The sequence below is a fragment of the Phyllobates terribilis genome, unplaced genomic scaffold, assembly GCF_046119375.1.
Source record: "Phyllobates terribilis strain yellow unplaced genomic scaffold, ASM4611937v1 Scaffold_1__5_contigs__length_1240528914, whole genome shotgun sequence".
In the NCBI taxonomy this organism is placed as follows: Eukaryota; Metazoa; Chordata; class Amphibia; order Anura; family Dendrobatidae; genus Phyllobates; species Phyllobates terribilis.
Genome location: NW_027362761.1, coordinates 41676709 through 41686730, shown reverse-complemented (window position 1 = coordinate 41686730; position 10022 = coordinate 41676709). Strand labels below are relative to the sequence as shown.

General features: G+C 43.0%; 1 long non-coding RNA gene across 3 annotated transcripts; it reads right to left on the bottom strand.

The window, feature by feature from the left end:
- Positions 1 to 1397: 1397 nt before the first annotated feature.
- Positions 1398 to 9673, bottom strand: LOC141188512 (uncharacterized). 3 transcript variants are annotated; one of them, XR_012262752.1, is made up of 4 exons: positions 9528 to 9673; positions 9238 to 9328; positions 3251 to 3402; positions 1398 to 2081 (listed from the first exon to the last, which is right to left on the bottom strand). It is a non-coding gene; the product is annotated as an uncharacterized lncRNA (long non-coding RNA). The 3 variants fall into 3 exon arrangements; XR_012262700.1 differs by having other exon boundaries at positions 1401 to 2081; positions 3257 to 3402; XR_012262649.1 differs by having other exon boundaries at positions 1402 to 3402; positions 9528 to 9672.
- Between the last annotated feature and the right edge of the window lie 349 nt (positions 9674 to 10022).

Below are 10022 nucleotides of genomic sequence, written 5' to 3'. Positions count from 1 at the left end.
AACTCTGGTTTAAGGGCATAAAAATTAAAAGTTTGAAATTTATGAAGTTTTTGCCAAATTTCCGATAGTTTCACAATAAAACACAAGTCATATCGAACAAATTTTACCATCATCATGAAGTACAATATATCATGAAACCAATCTCAGAATCATTGGGATCTGTTGAAGTGTTCCAGTGTTATTACCACATAAAATGACACAGATCAGAATTGAAAAAATTGGCCTCATCAGGAAGGTGAAAACAGGCTTTGGGATAAAGGTCTGATTCATCAAGACTTTCACTCCAGAATTCTGGTGTTAAAGATTTGAAATGTTGCAAAATTGAGGTGCAAATTGGAGTTGCAGCAAAACTTTGCGACTTTTAGCATTTTCACGCCAATTTCTCCTATTTCCAAAAAATGGAGCTGGAGCAGGACACTACAGCTCATCTAATTTATGAGGAGCTGTGGCCTTCCCTATGTCAGAAAACTCACTCAAGACCCTGACTGAAATAAAATTTCTGGCGTGGCGACTGCCACTTATCAGACGCTGCACATTCATGAAGAGGTGTGCACCTCTCCATGAAACAGAAGCATCTGACTCCAGCAAGTCTCCTTATAAAGACTGGCCCGAACAATGCAGGTGTTGATGAATCAAGCCTAAGTGTGTAAATAAAGGCCCCGTCACACTTAGCGACGCTGCAACGATCCCGACAACGATACGACCTGTCAGGGATCGTTGGTGCGTCGCTATGTGGTCGCTGGTGAGCTGTCAAACAGGCAGGCTCACCAACGATCAGGGGAGCAGCGACATCGTGGAAAGAATCTTTCCACGATGTCCTGCTCCTGGTTACGAGCCTGCTGAAGCAGGAGCAGGCTGGTAACCATGGTAAACATCGGGTTACTAGGGGCACACGCGCACCTAGTAACCCGCTGTTTATCATGGTTACCACTCTGCTACGGTGAGCGGTTACCGCTCACTTTAGCAGGCTCGTAACCATGATAAACAAAGGGTTACTAGGTGCGCGTGTGCCCCTAGTAACCCGATGCTTATCATGGTTACCAGCCTGATCGCTGCTCCCGCTGGTCACACACAGCGATGTGTGCTGACCAGCGGGAGGGCAACGACCAAAAAATGGTCCAGGACACTTTGCAGCGATCAGCGACCTCACAGCAGGGGCCTGATCGTTGCAAAGTGTCACACATAGCGACATCGCTGGTGAGGTCGCTGTTGCGTCACCAAAACCGTGACACAGCAGCGATCTCGCTATGTGAGACGGGGGCTTAAGACGTTTCAATGTTAAGCTTTTCTAACCACACCTGCAGCCATCTTTGTTGGTCCTGTGAGTACTACCAAAGTCACAAAGGATTGAATAATGATTATTATATTTATATAATATTTTTATTATCATATACATACACACATTAACAACTAACATTTATCTAATGCAAATGGCAATGAACAACAGGAAAGTATACAACTGTAGTGGTTATCACAAAAACTACATATGAGACATTTTACATCAGTTAAAGAAAATCTGTCACCACCTGGGACATTTTTACCTATTAATATGGGCATCTAGGTAGTAGAATGGTTAAACTAGCCTTACCTGTATGCCCATATGTGCGGTCTTGATGTGCAGAAATGGTCTTTTATTCTGTTATGACAAGACAAGAGTCGGAGATTTCTTCCAGGCACCTCACGGCCCGGAGCCTGGAAGAAATCATTAGCATACACAAATAAAATACGATTTCTGCACATCAAGACTGCAGATATGGGCATACAGGTAAAACTAATTTAAACATTTTATTACTTGTATGCCCATATCAATAGATAAAAATGTCCCGGGGGTGACAGATTCCCTTGAACACGCAACAAACAGCAAGGTTAAGTTCCCACATGGAGTTTTTCATGCTGCGTATTTCTCTTGCACAAAAAACACTGCGTCTTACAGCTCCAGCAAATTGGATGGGATTTTTTTTATGCACCTTAAATTGACCTGTGGTACGCTCTTCAAATCCGCAACACGGCAATTTCTCTTGCTAGTAATTTGAGGTTTGTGTGTCGATTTTCCTTATAGAATTGCATTAGATGCATAAAATCTGCAGGTAAAAAACGTGCTTCTAGTCAGTTTCTGCAGTGTAAACACTAAACACGCATTAATCAGCACATGGCTACCAGAGTTTTGTCAAAACCAAAGACCAAGAAGTATCAAAAGCTAAGCAGTTTAATTTAATACATGAAATACCACAGTGCCAAAAACACATGGAAAAAAACCCTCAAGTAATAAAATAGGTGCAGAAATATTGTAGAAAATCTACATGAAAAACTCATCAAATACTCATTGTGGGAATGCAGCCTGAGGAGTGAAGGTAAATGAACTGTTTAACAAAACATAAACTCATATTATAGGTGCTGGTAATGTATCTGCAAACACCTGCTAGGACTCATACATGATTGGAAGGCCTATTTTTTAGGACCCACCACGTGCAAAATACCTGCAGATCATGTACTTGTCCCAGCAGGTATATGTAGATGTGACATCAGTTCCGCCCACATCCTGATAGAAGAGTGGGTGGCACTGGATAGCTGCCTTTATTTTAATTATCATGTCAGTCTTGCCTTATTACATTACAATCTTCAAAAATTAGGCCAAATGACCAGAAGTGTTGCAATTATAATACCATACAAGGCCATAAAGTTCCTCATGCTTTTAAACTTTGCACAGTTCAGCGTCTTTGGTGCCAAGTTCACTTTGCTATTAGAGTTATTTTGATGATTACACACACTGGTGAACATTGTTATTAGCAAAGCAAAAACCAAGAAAGAAATGAACGTTCTTTAGGTATAAGAACAATAAGCTATATAAATGCTTAAATGCTTTCAAGAACAGATTTTTTATTTGACCACCTTAGCTTATTTTCCATCAACCTTTGTCAGGAGACGGTTGCGGTCAATCTCGTAATAGTTTACTCAACTCCATTATACTCTTGTATATATTATACGTCTCTTCCTCCAGATTTTTAAGCTCTGTTACACATTGAGAAACATTAACATTAATTTGGCTTCCTTCAACCAATTGACCGGTCTCCATGGAATAGCACACAATTGCTGTTCTCCAGAAACAAAACATTTCTCTTAAGTGAGCGAATTCTGACACTGCAGTGGTGAGAAACAGGCCTACGTTGGTTGAGCAGATTTTACATATCAGACGGGTATGAACACAATTTTGCATTTCTGCACTTAAGTGGTAATTAACTTCCTTGCCCACCCTTACAGCTGCAGTAGCTCGTAGGCATGCGATCACGTTCAACTGTTCACAGTATTCAGATGCGTCACGTCCTTCTGCCAAGATGACATTACATTGTTTGCACATGAAAACGGAAGAAGTGTCAACCATAATCATTGCTGGCTCCGCCATGCCTAAAAGAGAAAAAACAAATGGTTAGAATGGCTCAAATTGCACTTTCCTACTATTCCCCTTCTCTAGGTAGAACCTATTTTTAACCTATTAATTACCAGGTTTATTATGGTCTTAATCACCAAGCTTCTGTTTTTTCATCATTGCATTCCAAAAGGTATCATTTTTTTTTGTCTACGTAGCTTTACGAAGGTTTGCTTTTTTGCGGGATAAGTTTAATTTTATCAGAGGCACTCATTTGATGTAGATAAATCTATTACCTAATATTTATTATACCTTTAAGAGGGAAAAAAAAGTCTGCATTTTTTTCCCTCACATTTTCGATTTTATGCTATTCACCAAGCTGCACATACAGTAAGTGTAAGGCTATGTGCCCACGATGCAGAAACGCTTAGGATTTTTCCTGAGCGTTTCTGCATCTCCCTGGCAGAAAAAACGCATGCGGATTGTCCATGCGTTTTCCTGCCAGGGACATGCGGATGTGAAGCGTTCTTCACATGCGGGTGTCAAGCGCTTTCCAAGCGATTTTAGCATCACTTGGAAAGTGCTTGTCAACTTGGTCACACTATATAAATCCATGCAAACGGCATGGATTTCTATAGTGTGACCAAAAGAATGGTAAAAAATAAATACTATACTTACCTTCTGATGGCCCCCGGTGTCCTTATCCGATCTGTCCGGGGTTTCGCGGTGGTCTAAAAGGACCTGCCATGACATAATTTAGTCATATGACGGGTCACACGACCGCTGACGTCAGCGGTCGCGTGCCCCTTCACATGACTAAATGACGTCATGGCAGGTCCTTTTAGACCATCGCGAGCTGCCAGGAAGCCAGGACGGATCGGATAAGGACACCAGGGGCCATCGGAAGGTAAGTATAATGTATATCTTATTCTTTTTTTTACAGGTACTATGGTACCCAGGTCCGGAGGAGAGTCTCTTCTTCTCCAAATCCGGGTACCATCCGCACATTGAACCGCATATCTGCATGTTATCCGCATGTGCACATGTAGTGATGCGGATATTATGCGATTCAATGCAAGTCAATGGCGGCAAAAACGCCGCGATTCCGCAAAATAATTGGTAGTGCTGCGGATTTTTCCGCGATGATAATCCGCAGAGGAAATTTCCACAGCATGTGCACAGCACATGCAGATTATCATTGGGGAACATAGCAGACCTTCTACCAACCGTTTTTTAAGCGTTTCCGCAGCGGAATTGCAGCTGCGGAAATGCTTAAAAAACGCATAGTGCGCACACAGCCTTAAAGGGGAAATCCAGGACTTTGTAAAAAAAAAAAAAAGAAATCAGCCAAGAACAGGCAGGTTGTTACTCTCTACATGCCTGTTGTGTCCGACACTGCTCCTGCCAGAGAATCAGCTGCCTCTGCTGCTGTCATGTCGACTGAGTGGTGGCTTCTTTTCCGTCCTGCTCTGTTGATGGGGTGTGACTGCCGACATCATGCTGACAGCCTGCTCCCCAAGTTAGGCACCGGGGATCTGGCTGTCAGACAGAATGACGTATAGTACAGACCAAAAGTTTGGACACACCTTCTCATTTAAAGATTTTTGTGTATTTTTATGACTGAAAATTGTACATTCACACTGAAGGCATCAAAACTATGAATTAACACATGTGGAATTATATACTTAACAAAAAAGTGTGAAACAACTGAAAATATGTCTTATATTCTAGGTTCTTCAAAGTAGCCACCTTTTGCTTTGATGACTGCTTTGCACACTCTTGGCATTCTCCTGATGAGCTTCAAGAGGTAGTCACCGGAAACGGTTTTCACTTCACAGGTGTGCTCTGTCAGGATTAATAAGTGGGATTTCTTGCCTTATAAATGGGGTTGGGACCATCAGTTGTGTTGTGCAGAAGTCTGGTGGATACACAGCTGATAGTCCTACTGAATAGACAGTTAGAATTTGTATTATGACAAGAAAAAAGCAGCTAAGTAAAGAAAAACGAGTGGCCATCATTATTTTAAGAAATAAAGGTCAGTCAGTGCGAAAAATTGGGAAAACTTTGAAAGTGTCCCCAAGTGTAGTTGCAAAAACCATCAAGCGCTACAAAGAAACTGGCTAACATGAGGACCGCCCCAGGAAAGGAAGACCAAGAGTCACCTCTGCTTCTGAGGATAAGTTTATCCGAGTCACCAGCCTCAGAAATCGCAGGTTAACAGCAGCTCAGATTAGAGACCAGGTCAATGCCACACAGAGTTATAGCAGCAGACACATCTCTTCAACAACTGTTAAGAGGAGACTTTGTGCAGCAGGCCTTCATGGTAAAATAGCACCTAGGAAACCACTGCTAAGGAGAGGCAACAAGCAGAAGAGACTTGTTTGGGCTAAAGAACACAAGGAATGGACATTAGACCAGTGGAAATCTGTGCTTTGGTCTGATGAGTCCAAATTTGAGATTTTTGGTTCCAACCACCGTGTCTTTGTGCGACGCAGAAAAGGTGAACGGATGGACTCTACATGCTTGTTTCCCACCGTGAAGCATGGAGGAGGAGGTGTGATGGTGTGGGGGTGCTTTGCTGGTGACACTGTTGGGGATTTATTCAAAATTGAAGGCATACTGAACCAGCATGGCTACCACAGCATCTTGCAGCGGCATGCTATTCCATCCGGTTTGCATTTAGTTGGACCATCATTAATTTTTCAACAGGACAATGACCCCAAACACACCTCCAGGCTGTGTAAGGGCTATTTGACCAAGAAGGAGAGTGATGGGGTGCTACGCCAGATGACCTGGCCTCCACAGTCACCAGACCTGAACCCAATCGAGATGGTTTGGGGTGAGCTGGACCGCAGAGTGAAGGCAAAAGGGCCAACAAGTGCTAAGCATCTCTGGGAACTCCTTCAAGATTGTTGGAAGACCATTTCCGGTGACTACCTCTTGAAGCTCATCAAGAGAATGCCAAGAGTGTGCAAAGCAGTCATCAAAGCAAAAGGTGGCTACTTTGAAGAACCTAGAATATAAGACATATTTTCAGTTGTTTCACACTTTTTTGTTAAGTATATAATTCCACATGTGTTAATTCATAGTTTTGATGCCTTCAGTGTGAATGTACAATTTTCAGTCATAAAAATACACAAAAATCTTTAAATGAGAAGGTGTGTCCAAACTTTTGGTCTGTACTGTAGGCATTGCTGCCTGTCTACAGAGCAGAAAAGAAGCCGCCGCTCTGTCGATGTGACATCAGCAGAGGCAGCTGATTCCCCGGCAGGAAGGGTCTGTGACCGCTGTGTGTCGGGGAAGAACAGTGTCGGGCACAACAGGCAGGTAGGTAGCAACTACCTGAATGTTAGTGCTTAGGCACATTATTATTATTTTTTTTACAAAGTCTTGAATACATCCTTTAACTGTATTCTGTGGCACAATACAGACGATATCAAATTGATAATTTTACTTTTATTTTATTACTTTCCAATAAATTCACTTAAAAATCTTTTTATATTTTACATGTGACAATCTATAGCTTTTATTGGTAACACCTTGTGGTACATAAGATTTTTTGATCACTTTTTAAAAGGATGTATGAAAAGAAAAATAACAGCAATTCTGGATTTTTTTGATCTAAAAACACAGTTCACTTGTCAGTACAATTGAGGTTACATTTGTTCTGCAAGTCGGCACGATAATGTCAATACCAAATTAAGAAACTGTTCCCATGTACACTCCCTGACAGAAGTTATGTTGCTTATCCATGTTATGTAAATAAAAGCTTATAACCTGACGTTAAATTCATCCATTGGTTTTATAAATTACACAATATTTCAGCATTAATGCCAATTTATTTTCTTTACCTAAACCAAATTTGGGAGGGTTTCATCAGCTTTCAAAAGAGTAATTTATAAAACCAATGGATGAATTTAACGTCAGGTTATAAGCTTTTATTTACATAACATGGATAAGTGACATAACTTCTGTCAGGGAGTGTAGCATAATTGCTGCTTTTCTTCTGATGCAACTTTGTGCAGAATATCTGCGGAATTGAACCCCTTCCTGTCGCAGCCAATTTCAGTTATTTTGCGTTTTTTTTTTTATTCCCCTTCTTCCAAGAGCTATAACTTTATTCGGGAATCGTTCTTACAGTGTATATTTTGTGGTACAAATTATCTGGGAATAGGATTCTTCTCATCAGTATGATTAAGAGTATGCTAAACTTCTCTATTTTTTTTATAGTGGTGAAAAAAACAAAACAGAAAAAAAAATTGATTGCTTTACCACTTTCCGGGACCCATAACGTTTTTATTTTTTTGGTCGATGGGGCTGTGTGAGGGATCATTTTTTTGCGGGGCGAGGTGTTTTTATTGATAGGATTTTGAGATAGATATCATATTTTCCTTGCTTCTTACAGAATTTTTGCGGTATTGCGGCAACTAAAAAACCTGGAATTTTGAGTTTAATTTTTTTTGTTTAGCAATCGGGGTAATTATTTTTATATTTTGATACATTGCACTTTTCTGGAAGAGGTAATATCACGTGTACTTTTTAGATATTTTTTTTAATGGGTAAAAAAGGGGGCAAATTTCATTTATTTATTTTCATTTTTAAACTTTTTACTGTACCCACTAGGGGATCTGTACCTGATCTCTTGTGTTTTATACAGTAATACTCCAGTATTTCTGCATATAGCAAATAATCACATCCTCCTTTGAAGACTTGCTACAGGCAGGTTTTCAAGGGAACTTCATAATGACAGGCATGGAGGTCTTCAACAGACCTCCAGCTGCCATAAGCAACTCATCGACAGCCTTGTGATAGCAAGGGACTGTTAAAGGGACTCTGTCAGCACAGAATGACTGGTCAAATTGAGTCCGGCAGCTCTGTGCTTCACAGTGGGTCTTCGCACCTGCCTGTTTTTCCTCAATCTCCACCCCCCTCTATTTTTATTGAGGGCTCTGGCTTCATAGAGCTAGAGTAGGGTGGAGATTGATGGAAACAAACATGTGGGAAGGTGAATATAAATGTTTAGCTTTGTTGTGATGGACCGAGCGCCTGGACTTGGTTTGAACAGTCGTTCTGTGCGGCCCGTGTCCAGCTAACAGATTGTCCACTTCAATGTGTAGGGGGCAGATCGATCTGAACCTTGAAATTAAGGCTTTCTTCAAATATCTCGCGTTTCTAAATGTGCCTGTGAATCGCTGTCCGCTCATCCCCATAATGTGACCTCCGGCTGTCTCCGATGTCCGATGATGTCACCTCGACTCCCGGCTGTGCCGTGCGGTGAAACTCCACCCACAACCCAGTCACTCAGGGAGACTGGATCCCGCCTTGGTGATGCCGGGACAGCTTCCAATTCCGGGAGTTGAGGTGACATCACCGGACATCGGAGACAGCCGGGGGTCACGTATTGGGGGATGAGTGGACAGCGAGAGCTCCGCTCACAAGCACATTTGGAAACGCCAAGTATTGGAAGAAAGCCTTCATTCCAGGGTTTAAATTGATCTGCCCCCTACACACTGTAGTGGACAACCTGTGTGACCGTGGCAGGTGGAGCTCAGTGCCAGTCACAGCTGTTAGAGGCCGGTGCTGGCCACTACCTGCCATGAGCCCATACACCTGCTACAGACGTGCATGGTACATGGACGGCAGATGTCAGTAAAGGGTTAAAAGCTTAAACTATCAAAAATGTTTAATTTTTTATACCATTTTTTTTATTTTATTAAAACGTGAACATGTTTTTCAACTGTTGAATTTTTTTAACACATTTGCCGCTCTCCATTCCTTGCAGCAATCTGGTAGGGGTCCCAGGTGCTTGTCCCCCACCGATCTAACATTGCTATCTGCCAACCCCTGTGAGACCCTGTCAGGATGGCGGAGACCTGCTGGGCCGCGGGAATCCTCGGTGCTCGGTCTTGCCAGCTTGGCGGGATCTTCCTTCGGCTGCGGCCGGGTCCTCCTCATCTTATCGCCCTGTTTACAAAGAACGACACGTTTAGGAGGCCCTGCTGTTTAGGAGCACACTGACGCGGCCTCATGCTAGCGACTTCCGCCAGAGGTGTGCTCATACATGCTTTCCCGCGCTTTCCACAGTCACACTAACGGCCACCGACCATAGCTACACGAGGGGTGAACGCTATGACCCGACTGCAGTCGCCCATCACATACGCACCTAAGCCACCGTATGCACCGCTGCTACTGAGACGCACGTTATCCGTTCCATAGACGCTAGTTGGCTATTTAGAGGCGTGGAGCTGCTGAAGCTCTCGTCATTATCCAATCAGCAGCGGGTAAGGGGCGGGATATTTGGCCGCTCCACCAATGAGCGCTTGGCGGGCGAGTGTGCCTGCAGGATGCACGTGACATTACGAGGTACAGTCCATGTGTGGTGTCCTGAGCCCGACATGAGAGGGATGGCGGTGAATGATGAGCTGGGCATAGTGTGCAGACGCAGCAGTGCGGGCAGAGGCATCTGTAGTATAGAGCAGGCTGCTGGGACTACCACGTCCATATAGCTGTTTGCTTTGTATCTATTTTCTGTGCAGGGAAAGCAATCTTGTCCTGTGCTATCAGCCATTGCGGGCCAGGCAGACTGTGGATGCATCAACTATCCTAAATTGCTGGCAATGACAGAGGGTCAAGACCCCAGGGAATGCTCAGTGGTCTG